This window comes from Oncorhynchus mykiss, chromosome 1 (assembly GCF_057628025.1).
Source record: "Oncorhynchus mykiss isolate SJ-2025 chromosome 1, ASM5762802v1, whole genome shotgun sequence".
NCBI classification, from domain to species: domain Eukaryota; kingdom Metazoa; phylum Chordata; class Actinopteri; order Salmoniformes; family Salmonidae; genus Oncorhynchus; species Oncorhynchus mykiss.
The window spans coordinates 62,278,244-62,294,279 of record NC_143022.1 but is presented as its reverse complement, the minus strand read 5'-3'; the positions used below and the strand labels follow the sequence as shown (position 1 = coordinate 62,294,279).

Below are 16,036 nucleotides of genomic sequence, written 5' to 3'. Positions count from 1 at the left end.
AGTCACTGGTGCTTCCTGCTTTAGTTTTTGCTTGTAAGCAGGAATCAGGAGGATAGAATTTTGATCAGATTTGCCAAATGGAGGGTGAGGGAGAGCTTTGTGCGCGTTTCTGTGTGTGGAGTAAAGGTGGTCTCGAGTTTTTTTCCCTCTGATTGCACGTTTAACCTGCTGGTAGAGATTAGGTAGAACGGATTTGAGTTTCCCTGCATTAAAGTTCTCGGCCAATAGAAGCGCCACCAATGGATGAGCGTTTTCCTGTTTGCTAATGGCCGTATACAGCTCATTGAGTGTGGTCTTAGTGCCTGCATCGGTCTGCGGTGGTATGTAGACAGCTACGAAAAATGTTGATATAAACTCTCTTGGTAAATAGTGTGGTCTACAGCTTATCATGAGATACTCTACCTCAGGTGAGCACAACCTTGAGACTTCCTTAGATTTCGTGCACCAGCTGTTGTTTACAAATATACATAGGCCGCCACCCCTTGTCTTACCAGAGGCCGCTGTTCTTTCCGCCCCAAAAAAGCTTAAAACCCGCCAGCTGTATGTTAATCATGTCGTTGTTCAGCCACGACTCGGCGAAACATAAGATATTACTGTTTTTAAAGTCCTGTTGGTAGGATATACGTGCTCGTAGTTTGTCTATTTTATTATCGATTGATTGTACGTTGGCTAATAGGGCCGATGGTAAAGGTAGATTACCCTCTTGGCGACGGATCCTTACAAGGCACCCGGACCGTCGTCCATGATATCTCCATCTTCTCCTCCTGCAAATGATGAGATGATGAGGGCCCTGTCGGGCGTCCGAAGTTTCCTCCAGTTTCGGTCATAAGACATGGTGGAAGAAATATTATGTACAAAATAAGTTGCAAAAAACATACACAATAACACAATTGGTTACGGGATTGTGAAACGGCAGCCATCTCCTTCGGCGCCATTATCATTAATATTGCTACTTTTTATTTTAATACCTGCAGTCAACTTGTGCAATACATTAGGAGATAAAGCAGATTGCATTCTTAATTTCACCAGTCACATTATTTTTACATTATGAAGCTTACCGTAGTTCCCGTGAACAGTTGAGGCAGTCAGTCACGTGTTGGTTTGTAAATAGCTCAACAGTAAAATGCAGGAGCTGGTGAGTTTATAGTGTTCTATATCTATCGGCGAGTCTCTGTTGTGCGGCACACATAAGGGGATGAAGTTGCACTTGTATGCAATTCACTACTAAACGCCATCACATTTCCCATCAGATATCTTATAATGGCTTTCAGCCAGAAGTTGAAAAGCTTTGGATGAGTTATCTGTTTTTTTTCCTCCTCTGTTCTCCCCTACGCTCTGTGTACACATTCTGATCTTACTTCAGAAAAGCAGACATCACAACTTTGTTCATTTGCACAATTTCTCTCATTCACTTTCGCTTGTAAATATTCACACTTACTGAAAATGAACATTGGTAGCTACTAGCTATGCTTGTATAATTTTATGAGCTGGATTTGCCTGTCTTTGCAATTAGTTATGTTTCTTTTCACTAGTTAGCATTTAGCTAACAGCGTCCCTGTGATTTCGCTATTAGTTTGTGCTAATTTTGTTAGCATTCTGCTCATAGAGGACCAATAAACTGTTCTTGCGTTTTCAGCGCCCCCTTGTGTGTTATGTTGGTAATATCATAAATCCCGGGATTAGAGAAGGACTGTATGACGAAATGCAAATCTGGATACCCCCCAAGCCTATCAACGACAGGAGATGGTACATCGGATCAGAGAGCAGCTTCCCAGTGTTGATACCACATTGCACTTACTTTTTTATATGTACATAGAGAAGCCGCCAATAGTTGGTCATGGATATTTGTTTAAAAGTCATGGAGAAGTCATGGAATTCCAACTGCCCAAATTTTTAAGAACCCTGGTCTTACCTTGCTTGAAAATCCGACCGTAGAAAGGTGGAGGCAATTATTTTATAAAGACTAAATAGGCGGTGCGTGAGTTTCAAGTTTGGAGAAGCATAAAATGTATCCTACCACTGCCAGTGACCTGCGTGCCAGTTATGATATTCATATCGTGGAACAGTTTCATTTCAATAATGACATATATGTTTCTAAAAATCATTATCATGTGGTTAATCATAAAAATCTGAATTAAAATTATAAAAATGTCAAAGTTAAAATTCAACTAATGTGAGAGCACCAGCCTCTGTCATATAGGCACATTGATTCACCGTGATCATTAGCGGCTAACTAGCCTGAATGGGCACATGGAACTCAGAGAAGGCAAATGCAGCCGTTGGCCTATAACTTCCATTTTCAACTAATTAAAATACATAAAATAAAAACAGTAGAACATATACTGATTAAATTCTGGTTCTTTCAATCACATTTATGTCTCTTCTCAGCCTGTCTGCCTTACTTTCTATCTGTCTTGACTTGAGCTATTGCTAGTGAAGTGCAACATTCTATCAAATCAATCAACTGGATCCAGCATGAAGCGGTCTCTAGTGATCTTTCAACATCATATCAACTAGCCTATTCAGGGCCCTCAGTTTCCAGTGCCAGTGAGCTCAGGACTGGATATATGTGTAACTATGTGCGCTGAGAGTCGGGAAGCAAGTTCAGGGAGTGAGTGTTTTAATAAATAAACACAACATAATACAAAAATAAGAAACACAACCAACGCGCAGACATGTCACAGGAACAGAAACAGTGCATGGGGAAGGAACTAAAGGGAGTGACATATATAGGGAAGGTAATCAGGGAGGTGATGGAGTCCAGGTGAGTCTGATGATGCGCAGGTGCGCGTAACGATGGTGACAGGTGTGCGCCATAACGAGCAGCCTGGAGAGCTAGGAGCCGGAGAGGGAGCACACGTGACAATATGGGATCGTTAGATTATTATATTTTGCTCTTTCACACCAAGGCTTTGTGATTATCGAGGGGGAGGTTGTTGGACTTTTTTTCCCAAATAGGCCTACTGTGAAAAAAAAACGGACTTCGTTGACTTACAGTGTGAGGTGAATAAAAAATGACAGAGAAGCTCAGCTTATTGGTGGTGGACATGGTGTCTAAGACAATCAGATATCAAACGTCCTGAAATGGGCACTTTCCTACATTTGCGCACAGCAGGCCAGGTAGCCCTTCTACGCATGTTCAGGCACGCGCGCCCCCGCAACTTTAACAAGACAGACAAACCAGACCCATGCTCATTGCTCACATAGAGCACTCCAAATAAAAACAATGAAAATATTGACAACTCGATGGTTATTAAATAAATCAAAACTGGTTTCTCATAAGTGTAGCTGGCTGTGAACTCTGCAAACAATGTTTCCACTCCGAGAAGGGTAAATGACTCTAGGCCTAGTTAGTATTACAATGCATCTTTAGATTCACCTTCTAAGTTTCTAAAGGTGATTTTCATTTCTATCATACAGTGCATTCGGAAAGTATCCAGACACCTTGACTTTTTGTTATGTTATAGCCTTTTCTAAAATGGATTAAATAGTTTTTTTCCCCTCATTATCCTACACACATTACCCCCATAGTGACAAAGCATAAACAGGTTTTTAGAAATTTCAGCAAATGTATAAAAAAAACCGTGAAATTTCACATTTACATTAGTATTCAGACCCTTTACTCAGTACTTTGATAAAACATGATTATTGCCTCGAGTCTTCTTGGGTATGAAGTTACAAGCTTGGCACACCTGTATTTGGGGAGTTTCTCCTATTCTTCTTTGCAGATCCTCTCAACTCTGTCAGGTTGGATGAAGAGCATCACTGCACAGTTATTTTCAGGTCTATCCAGAGATGGTTCCATCGGTTTCAAGTCCGGGCTCTGGCTGATCCATTCAGCGGCATTCAGAGACTTGTCCCAAAGCCACTCCTGCATTGTCTTGGCTGTGTGCTTAGGGTTGTTGTCCTTTTAGAAGGTGAACCTTCACCCCAGTCTAAGGTCCTGATTGCTTTGGAGTAGGTTTTCATCAAGGATCTCTCTGGACTGCTCTGTTCATCTTTCCCTCGATCCTGACTAGTCTCCCAGTCCCTATCGCTGAAAAACATCCCCACAGCATGATGCTACCACCAACATGCTTCACCGTAGGGATGGTGCCAGGTTTCCTCCAGACGTGACGCTTGGCATTGAGACCACAGTTCAATATTGGTTTCATAAGACCAGAGAATCTTGTTTCTCATGGTCTGAGAGTCCTTTAGGTGCCTTTTGGCAAACTCCAAGTGGGCTGTCATGCCTTTTAATGAGGAGTGGATTCCATCTGTCCACTCTACCATAAAGTCCTGATTGGTGGAGTGCTGCAGAGATTGTTGTCCTTCTGAAGGTTCTCCCATCTCCACAGAGGAACTCTGGAGCTCTGTCAGAGTGACCATCCGGTTCTTGGTCACCTCCCTGACAAAGGCCCTTCTCCCCCGATTGCTCCTTCTGGCTGGGCGGCCAGCTCTAGGAAGAGTCTTGGTGGTTTTTTACCATTCCCCAGATCTGTGCCGCGACACAATCCTGTCTCGGAGCTCTACAGACAATTCCTTCGACTTCATGACTTGGTTTTTGCTCTGACATGCACTGTCAACTGTGGGACATTATATAGACAGGTGTGTGCCTTTCCAAATCATGTCCAATCAATTGAATTTACCACAGGTGGACTCCAATCAAGGTGTAGAAACCTCTCAAGGATGATCAATGGGAACAGGATGCACCTGAGCTTAATTTTGAGTCTCATAGTAAAGGTTCTGAATACTTATGTAAATAAGGTATTTCTGCTATTTATTTGTAATACATGTGCTAAAGTTTCTAAAAACCTGTTTTCGCTTTGTCATTGAGGGGTATTGTGTGTAGATGGATGAGGAAAATGTTTTATTTAACCCATTTTAGAATAAGGCTGTAACGTTACAAGATGTGGAAAAAGTCTGAATTCTTTCCCAAATGCACTGCTTGCATCAGGTGCACTGTTTAGAATAGTGTTTCAAGTCTGGGCTCCTGCCAATTGCATTTTGGCAAATGTTTGAAAATGTACGTTTTGTTGGCTCCCTCATTACAGGAGTTGCATGTTTGGTTAAGATGAATTACCATAATATAAATGTGATTTCTGTCATTCTGAAAGCCGTGGGTGGATGCCCAAATGGGTTACACACTCAATGCATCTGTGTCCGGTAAATTTCTCAAATGGACGGTAAGTTTAAAATCTTCCCGGTCACGTTGTCAGGTGACATATTTTCTTAACTGAAACCGTGGCCTGGCTGTATTTCTGTACTTCTGATACTGATGCCCTGTCTGTTGCCGTTCTGTGGCCACAAAGACCTATGCTCCCAGCAGGTCCAGTTATTCAGGAAAGCTTAACGCTTGTTCTGCCTCCTTTCCGTTCCGAGCGGCTACTACTCGACCTCGAACGTAAGGCTTCAATATAGCCTAAATATTTGTAATTTCATTTTTACACTGTATTACCTTTATGTGCGGCATAAACACAACCAGTTATAATGTTTTAATCTGATTACGCTACTTCAAAAGTCTCCTGTAGGCTACCTGCGCACGTTCTTCCACTCCACTCTAATAAAATCCCAGCATCCAAACGGCATACCTGCCATTTGATGAATGGAGAGACATCTGTTACAAAACACCAAAAAGTTGAATGACATTCGGCGATTGTTAAGCCAGGCGTTTGATACTGAGTAGGGAGAGATGCATTTTCTGTTTGTCGAGATTTACATACTCTTTATTTCATTGTGATTTTGACAACAGAGCAGCTCACAGATTATTGCACCTGTACATGGCCCACCTATAATTTAGCCCAAACAACTACCTCTTTCCCTACTGTATTTATTTTATTTATTTACTTTGCTCCTTTGCACCCCATTATTTTTATTTCTGCTTTGCACATTCTTCTACTGCAAATCTACCATTCCAATGTTTTACTTGCTATATTGTATTTACTTTGCCACCTTGGCCTTTTTTTGCCTTTACCTCCCTTATCTCACCTCATTTGCTCACATCGTATATAGACTTGTTTATACTGTATTATTGACTGTATGTTTGTTTTACTCCATGTGTAACTCTGTGTCGTTTTATGTGTCAAACTGCTTTGCTTTATCTTGGCCAGGTCGCAATTGTAAATGAGAACTTGTTCTCAACTTGCCCACCTGGTTAAATAAAGGTGAAATAAAAATAAATAAATAAACAACGCAAACCACGATGAAGCGCTCAGTCGGTAATTTGCAGATTTGCATTGCTTATTTGTTGTGTGTGGTTCATTGGCTGTTGGTGGAACATTTGTAGCATATATTTTATATATACTGAACAAAAATATTAGTGTTGGTCCCATATTTCATGAACTGAAATAAAAAATGCCAGAATTTTTCCATATGCACAAAAAGCTTATGTTATGCACAAATTTGTTTACATCCCTGTTAGTGAGCATTTCTCATTTGCCAAGATAATAATCCACCTGACAGGTGTGGCATATCAAGAAGCTGATTAAACAGCATGATCATTGCACAGATGCACCTTGTGCTGGGAACAATAAAAGGCCACTCTAAAATGTGCAGTTTTGTCACACAACACAATGCCACAGATGTCTCAAGTTTTGAGGGAGCATGCAATTGGCATGCTGACTGCGTTAATGGCCACCCCATTTCTCTACCATAAGCCACCTCCAACATTGGTTTCGAGAATTTGAAAGTATGTCCAACCGGCCTCACAACCACAAACCACGTGTAACCATGCCAGCCCAGGACCTCCACATCCGGCTTCTTCAACTGCGGGATCGTCTGAGACCAGCCACCCGGACAGCTGATGAAACTAAGGAGTATTTCTGTCTGTAATAAAGCCCTTTTGTGGGGAGAAACTCATTCTGAGGACCCTAGCCTAGGGTCCCCCAAACTTGTTCACTTGTTCCCCCTTGTGTGCACAATTTGTTTTTTGCCCTAGCACTACACAGCTGATTCAAATAATCAAAGGTTGAAGATGAGTTGGTTATTTCATTCAGCTGTGTAGTGCTAGGGCCCTGCATTGCATCGACTGTGCCACAAAAACATGCTGAAGTGGTCAAGTCGATATCCATATTTATAATCACAGGGTTGCTAGCGTTATTGTAATTTCTGGTGGTAATCATTATTTCTGAGTACCTTTTATGAGGGGGGAGGTGGCACAATTTTTTTGTACAGCAAAAGGGAAGAGATGTGAACATATTTTTCACGTTGGGGATGGGGGATACGATTTTGGGGAGACACCTCGAGTTGGACCAGACCCGAGTTTATCATAAGACATGAACAGAATGTGTCAGTGATTCGTATTTCCTGCAACTTTGTAAAGAGGCAATGAGACCCCCCCCCCCCCCCCCGTTCCTCTACGAATCACTGACGCATTCTGTTCATATCTTATGATAAACTTATGCAAATTAATAAATGTTCTTTACATTTAGTTGATTCCCTACTTAAATTCAATGTACACTGCTCAAAAAAATAAAGGGAACACTTAAACAACAATGTAATTCCAAGTCAATCACACTTCTGTGAAATCAAATTGTCCCCTTAGGAAGCAACACTAATTGACAATACATTTCACATGCTGTTGTGCAAATGGAATAGACAACAGGTGGAAATTATAGGCAATTAGCAAGACACCCTCAATAAAGGAACCACAAACCACTTCTCAGTTCCTATGCTTCCTGGCTGATGTTTTGGTCACTTTTGAATGCTGGCGGTGCTTTCACTCTAGTGGTAGAGTCTACAACCCACACAAGTGGCTCAAGTAGTGCAGCTCATCCAGGATGGCACATCAATGCGAGCTGTGGGAAGAAGGTTTGCTGTGTCTGTCAGCGTAGTGTCCAGAGCATGGAGGCGCTACCAGGAGACAGGCCAGTACATCAGGAGACGTGGAGGAGGCCGTAGGAGGGCAACAACAAATGTGCATGTGTCTGCTCAAACGGTCAGAAACAGACTCCATGAGGGTGGTATGAGGGCCCGACGTCCACAAGTGGGGGTTGTGCTTACAGCCCAACACCGTGCAGGACGTTTGGCATTTGCCAGAGAACACCAAGATTGGCAAATTCGCCACTGGCGCCCTGTGCTCTTCACAGATGAAAGCAGGTTCACACTGAGCACATGTGACAGAGTCTGGAGACGCCGTGGAGAACGTTCTGCTGCCTGCAACATCCTCCAGCATGACCGGTTTGGTGGTGGGTCAGTCATGGTGTGGGGTGGCATTTCTTTGGGGGGCCGCACAGCCCTCGATGTGCTCGCCAGAGGTAGCCTGACTGCCATTAGGTACCGAGATGAGATCCTCAGACCCCTTGAGACCATATGCTGGGTTCCTCCTAATGCAAGACAATGCGAGACCTCATGTGGCTGGAGTGTGTCAGCAGTTCTTGCAAGAGGAAGGAATTGATGCTATTGACTGGACCGCCCGTTCCCCAGACCTGAATCCAATTGAGCACATCTTGGACATCATGTCTCGCTCCATCCACCAACGCCACGTTGCACCACAGACTGTCTAGGAGTTGGCGGATGCTTTAGCATGCCCAGGCGTTGTAGGGAGGTCATACAGGCACAAGGCCACACACACTACTGAGCCTCATTTTTACTTGCTTTAAGAACATTACATCAAAGTTGGATCAGCCTGTCGTGTGGTTTTCCACTTTAATTTTAAGTGTGACTCCAAATCCAGACCTCCATGGTTTGATAAATTTGATTTCCATTGATAATTTTTGTTTGCTTTTGTTGTCAGCACATTCAACTATGTAAAGAAAAAAGTATTTAATAAGAATATTTCATTCATTCAGATCCAGGATGTGTTATTTTAGTGTTCCCTTTATTTTTTTGAGCAGTGTATATATTTTTTAATTGTTAAATTCCATTTTATTTTCTGGATTGCTTAATTCCTTCCACAATTTCCATTTTGTGGATTTTATAGGGCCTTAGGAAAAACAACTCTGATCATCATGCGTGTTGATAAGGGATGCTATGCTAGTTCTGTTTCTCAGGGGTTCACCCCTGTTTATCGTAATGTTTTGTCTCTATGAAATGTATGTTTTTGCCCTTTTTAAATGCAGTTGGCCTATCTGCAAAGTCTATCCCTGGCTTTCGTTTTGGATTCTTTATCTCGATCTTGTATCCATTTGAAGCTGAAAAGTGAAGGGCTCTTGACGCAGCACTCTCAGCCTAGATGAAAGCCACTTATAAAGTTAAACATCCATAATGTAAATGTACCTTACTAGTGTGTATTGTGTGCCCCACAGCCCCATGTTATCCCTGCTTGTTTTTCCCCCTCTCCTTGGGTTTTTACATTCCCAGAAAAACTACTTTATCATCAAAGCATATTTCTCTGCAAATCTGTCATTTTAAATGCCCAAATGCAGCTGTATTTATCTCAATATCAAATAATTTAGTACTAATAAGTACTTCACTATGATTAAAAAAAAATTAAAAAAATTGTCAAAAATAAACAAAAATAGCTTCTTAGCAAGGTGCAATTTCTCAAGCAAGAATTTTGATAGAAATGAATGTGAGTGTCTGAGTAGGGAGGGGAAAACTGAAAATGTGCTGTTGTCGGCAGGGAGGTTTGGAACTCTCTTTCTTATTGCTCTATTAACTAATTTACCGCCTATTGATGTCACCAGGCAGGCCAAAACTCTATCCCACCATAACAGGCTGAAATTTCAGGCGGCCTTTTCAAACAGCTCTTACACTAAAAGGTCATTATTGTTATTTTCAGAATTTCACAGTATTATTCCAACCTCCTTGTGCGGAAATATAAAACACAGGGCAATCACATTTTTGACCGCACTGGGTCTTTAATTTCACAAGATGACTGGAGTAGGAGCTGGGTGGAGATAGAGAGAGATGGACTTGAAGTGTTTAGTTACCATCCTCACGCAATGCAAGCTATTCCTCCCAGGCCTGTCTTTGATCTAATGCAAATGGGTGGCTGGAGAGGATCTGAGGTTCAGACCAATCCTTATACAATTTCTCCTCATTTTTGAAGAGGCAGCATAGCCTACTTACAGTAGTACCGGATGTTTTAAACCATGAATGTATGTTATTACCATATAAATAGTAATATTGTTTAATACTATGGTTATGGAACCTGGTACAAATCATTTTTTTCATGTTGATTACCCCCCCCCCCCAAAAAAAAATATATATATATATATAGTGCCCCAGTATAACAAGTAACAGTGGTTTTCCACAGTATACAGTTGTTCAGATGTCCTATTCAACAAAGCAAGCTCTGCCTCAGGGTTGTATACAGGAACCAGACATGGTCTGTGCAGCAGAGAGGAGTACTGAAAACCATATTTGGATTGTTGTTTACACTGAAGTGGTTCCGCTGCCATGATTAGAGGATCCATGTGGTCATCTAGAACGTTTGTACTCCACTGCTTTATTGTGTACCGCTTCAAGCTCTCAAATGCCTAGCGGTTAACAGCGTTGGGCCAGTAACCAAATGGTTGCTGGTTTGAATTCCCGAGCTGACAAGGTGGAAAAATATGCTGTTCTACCCTTGAGCAAGGCAGTTAACCCAAGAACAACAACTGCTCCCCGGGCGCCGATGAGGTTGACTAAGACAGCCCCCCGCACCTCTCCGATTCAGACACATTTTGGCTGAATGCATTCAGTTGTGCAACTGACTAGGTATCCCCTTTCCCTATAAACTATTTGTTTCTCCACAATCTACCCATGATCCTTTTTAAAGAGGCACACACACTTTTTGTTCTTCTATCCTCGTGGGGACCTAAAATTAATTTCAATTCATAATCCTATTTTCCCTAACCTTAACCCAAACCTAACTCCTAAACCTAACCACTAACCCCTTAACCTAAACCTAACCCCTAAATTTAAAATAGCCTTTGTCTTCATGGGGACGTGGGAAATGTCCCCACGAGGGAGAATTTTCCTTGTTTTACTATCCTTTTGGGGATTTTTGGTCCCTACAAGAATAGAAGAGCATGACGGCAAACACAGTCGTGTATGCTGCTTTTGAGGGAGCAAATCAAACTAGGCTACATAATGCTCATGCTATTACACACTGAGATCTGTGGCCTCAAGGGTTCCATTGTTTTGGCCTTATTGTATGATGTGTGGTTGTATAGACGGTATAAGGGGAATGTCATTTTTTACCTCAGGATATCAAAGGTTCCTCCCTGTTGTGTGTGTGTGCATGTGTGTCTTTGGAGGCCAGGGGTCTCGAACACTGATGTGGTCCTGCAGTCTCCAGTCAATAAACAGGCCAAAGACAGAGGCCCCTGCAAACACTCTTTACCCTTTTATCAACATGACCCTTATGACCAGAGTGGGCTGTGTAGGAAGACCATTACATTCCCCATGAAATGTCAGACCTGACCCAGCACATCCAACGTTTCCTCTACATCATTTCAGTTTGCGACAGCAGTAAAATATATCCTATCTGGTCTCACAGCATTTCATATTATTCTGTATGTAAATCCGAGACACACATTTAGTATGATATGTTACGTTTTGTATGTTATGTATTCATTTGTGGATGACCCTAACCCATTTCGTATGATATGTTACGTTTTGTATGTTATGTATTCATTTGTGGATGACCATCACCCATTTCGTATGATATGTTACGGAATTGTGCCCTCAAATCTCATCAATAAGTTAAGGACACTGGGACTAAACACCTCCCTGGATTCTGGACTTCCTGACGGGCCACCCCAGGTGGTAAGGGTAGGTAACAACACATCCGCCATGCTGATCCTCAACAATGGGGGCTGGCTTCGGGACAAGTTTCTGAATGTCCTTGAGTGGCCCAGCCAGAGCAGGGACTTGAACCCGATCGAACATCTCTGGAGAGATCTGAAAATAGCTGTGCAGCGACGCTCCCCATCCAACCTGACAGAGCTAGAGAGGATCTGCAGAGAAGAATGTGAGAAACTCCCCAAATACTGGTGTGCCAAGCTTGTAGCTTCATACCCAGAAGACTCAAGGCTGTAATCGCGGCCAAAGGTTATTTAACGAAGTACTGAGTGAAGGGCTGGATTACTTATGTAAATGTTGTTTTCAGATATTATTTTTAAAAAATTTACCAGTTATTTTTTTGTCATTATGGAATTTTGTGTGTAGATTGCTGAGGGGAAAAATGATTTAATCAATTTTTGAATAAGGCTGTAACGTAACAAAATGTGGAAAAAGTCAAGGGGTCTGAATACTTTCCGAATGCACTGTATATCTGCATTTAGTTTTTTCTAAAAGAGCTTCATTGTACAATTAAAGGTAAAATACATGGGAACATATGGCAATAATCTTATTTCAGGGTTTGTGAAATTACACCAAGGCTAAATATAAGCCTTCCGCAATCATAAGACCCACTAATAATTTCATTATTTCATCAAAATAGTTTAAACTGCTTTTTTTTGCAATAATAACAGATATGGCTTTCAAGCCCGTCTATGAAAATGCCCTTTACAAATATAACCAGAACCATGCGCATTCACTTATATTTACCAACTTCTTGTAGCAGGCATAAAAAATTAACACAGCTAGGTCTCATAAACAATCTCTCATGCACAAGCCCATGTGCTAGTGAGTAGCCAGCTAATCTTTATATTTGAAGTCTAGCCAATTTTGGTCTATTTGATAGCTAATGAGGCACACTACCGGTCTAAAGTTTTAGAACACCTACTCATTCAAGGGTTTTTCTTTATTTCTACTATTTACTACATTGTATAATAATAGTGAAGACAACAAAATTATGAAATAACACCTATGGAATCATGTAGTAACCAAAAAAGTGTTAAACAAATCAAAATATATTCATCTTTGATGTTCTTCAAATAGCCACCCTTTGCCTTGATGATGGCTTTGCACACTCTTGGCATTCTCTTATCCAGCTTCACCTGGAATGCTTTTCCAACGGTCTTGAAGAAGTTCCCACATATACTGAGCACATTTTGGCTGCTTTTCCGTCACTTTGCGGTCTGACTCATCCCAAACCATCTCAATTGGGTTGAGGTTGGGGGATTGTGGAGGCCAGGTTATCTGATGCAGCACCATCACTCTCCTTCTTGGTCAAATAGCCCTTATACAGCCTTGGGTCATTGTTTTGGGTCATTGTCCTGTTGAAAAATAAATTGTATAAATTCTATATATTTTACCTTTATTTAACTAGGCAAGTCAGTTAAGAACAAATTCTTATTTTCAATGACAGCCTAGGAACAGTGGGTTAACTGCCTTGTTCAGGGGCAGAACAAAAGATTTGTCCCTTGTCAGCTCGGGGATTCGATCTTGCAACCTTTCGGTTACTAGTCCAACTATCTAACCACTAGGCTACGCTGCCACCCCAAGTCCCACTAAGCCCAAACCAGATGGGATGGCATATCGCTGCAGAATGCTGTGGTAGCCATGCTGGTTAAGTGTGCCTTGAATTCTAGATAAATCACAGACTGTGTGACCAGCAAGCAACCCCACACCATAACACCTCCTTCTCCGAGCTTTGCTGTGGGAAATACACATGCGTAGATCATCCACACCGCGTCTCACAAAGACATGGCGGTTGGAACCAAAAATCTCAAATTTAGACTCCAGACCAAAGGACAAATTTCCACCTGTCTAATTTCCATTGCTCGTGTTTCTAGGCCCCAGCAAGTCTATTATTTTTATTGGTGTCCTTTAGTAGAGGTTTCTTTGCAGCAATTAGTCCATGAAGGCCTGATTCACGCGGTCTCCTCTGAACAGTTGATGTTGAGATGTGTCTGTTACTTGAACTCTGTGAAGCATTTATTTGGGCAGCAATTTCTGAGGGTGGTAACTCTAATGAACGTATCCTCTGCAGAAGAGGTTACTCTGGGTCTTTCCATTCCTGTGGTGGTCCTCATGAGAGCTTAAACTGCTTGATGGTTTTTGTGACTTCACTTGAAGAAACTTTAAAAGTTCTTGACATTTTCAACATTGACTGACTTTCATGTCTTAAAGAATATTGGACTGTCATTTCTCTTTGAGCTTTTCTTGCCATAATTTGGACTTGGTCTTCTACCAAATAGGGCTATCTTCTGTATACCCCCTACCTTGTCACAACACAACTGATTGGCTCAAATGCATTAAGAAGGAAGGAAATTCCACAAACTTACTTTTTAAGAAGGCACACCTGTTAATTGAAATGCATTCCAGGTGACTACCTCATTAAGCTGGTTGAGAGAATGCCAAGAGTGTACAAAGCTATTATCAAGGCAAATGGGGGCTATTTGAAGAATGTCAAATATAAAATATACTTTGATTTGTTTAACACTTTTTTGGTTACAACATGATTCCATATGTGTTATTTCATAGTTTTGATGTCTTCACCATTGTTCTACAATGTTAAAAATGAAGAAGAACCCTTGAATGAATAGGTATTCTTAAACTTTTGACCGGTAATGTATTACAATTGAATTGTTATGAACATACCCTTCCAACTGTAGTCTCCAACTGTTTGATCAGCATGTTAGCCTGTCCACTTTGTTCAGAGGTTGAAATCGAGTGGCCTACCTTATTTTTCAGAATGAGAATGAGTTGTAAGTAAGCATTTCACAAATAAGAATTTGTTCTTAACGGACTTGCCTAGTTAAATAATGGTTACATTTTAATTTTTTTATTACTTGTTGGAACTGTTGGCACTGTCGGAAATAGAAGCACAAGCATTTCACTACATCTGCTAAACGTGTATGTGACCAATAACACGGACCCAAACCGGCTGCGCGTGTGTGCCATCGTGCATAAATATATTTTGTCCCCCCACACCAAACGTGATCACGACACGCAGGTTAAAATATCAAAACGAACTCTGAACCAATTCTATTAATTTGTGGACAGGTCGAAAAGCATTAAGCATTTATGGCAATTTAGCTAGTTAGCTTGCACTTGCTTCTAATTTGTCCTATTTATCTAGCTTGCTGTTGCTAGCTAATTTGTCCTGGGATATAAACACTGAGTTGTTATTTTATCTGAAATTCACAAGGTCTTCTACTCCGCCAATTAATCCACACATAAAAAGTCTCTTGACTTTATATTGCGATTGGCAACTTTCATAAATTGGGTGCGTTACCGCCACTGACCTCGTCTTTCAGTCACCCGCGTGGGTATAACCAATGAGGAGATGGCACGTGGGTACCTGCTTCTATAAACCAATGAGGAGATGGGAGAGGCAGGACTTGCAGTGCGATCTGCATCAGAAATAGAAATAGAAAGGACTTCTATTTTAGCCCTTGGCAACGCAGATTCTCGTTGGCGCACGCAAGCAGTGTGGGTGCAATAATTGAATGATATAGATTTCTACATTTATTTTGCAACGCTCCCACACGCGACACGAGCGGTGTGGTCAGCCTGTGAGATTTGATTTTGATATACAGTTGCTTGAAAATGGTAGGGTGTGTGTGCTGGAAGAGGTGGCTGTGGAGAGGGTTAATGTTGGAGAGGGGCCCGGCCGGGGCCCCTGGTTGTCTCAGGCCTGTCACCCTGGCCTGGTGCAAACTGACACTGAACAGATTAATTCCCCAGGGCCCCTGCCTGGGTCACTGCCAGCCCTATCTCACGTCTGGTCTGGGGGAGTATATAATCAGACCCCCCCCATCCCAATATCCACTCCCACCACCAGTACCACCTTCTCATAGCAGACACTCAATTGGGCTCTGTCTGTTTCAAGGGTAAAGTTTTCTATTGTAAACTGTACTTGACTTTGAGAATTTTTTTCCTCATAATTTGTAATGTACACTTCACACCTCGATGCTTAATATGAATAGTACAGATGCAGCTGTTTTAATTCCAGGTGTCCCATTCAGGGCGAGTTTCAGTGACTTAAGTGCAGATGAGCGTTGAATGCCTTCACTTGATCTCAAAGTGGCAATGATGCGAAATCAAACAATGTGTGTTTTTATTCTCATATTCAGAGACATTGTTTGCTCATCTATCTAGATTCACATTTTCCCTCTGTACTGGGGTGTTCACTCTACACATCACATGGGATTCAGGATCCCTATCTACAAAATGTGGTTGGATCCAAGTATAGCTAGTATTGTTTAATGCCACATAAACACATACAGCCCCTGTAAAT

General features: G+C 41.7%; 1 protein-coding gene across 1 annotated transcript in view; it reads left to right on the top strand.

Moving 5' to 3' along the window:
• Positions 1 to 16,036, top strand: part of LOC110525690 (inactive tyrosine-protein kinase 7) — a 210,788-nt gene that overhangs the window by 11,291 nt on the left and 183,461 nt on the right. The window lies entirely within an intron of this gene.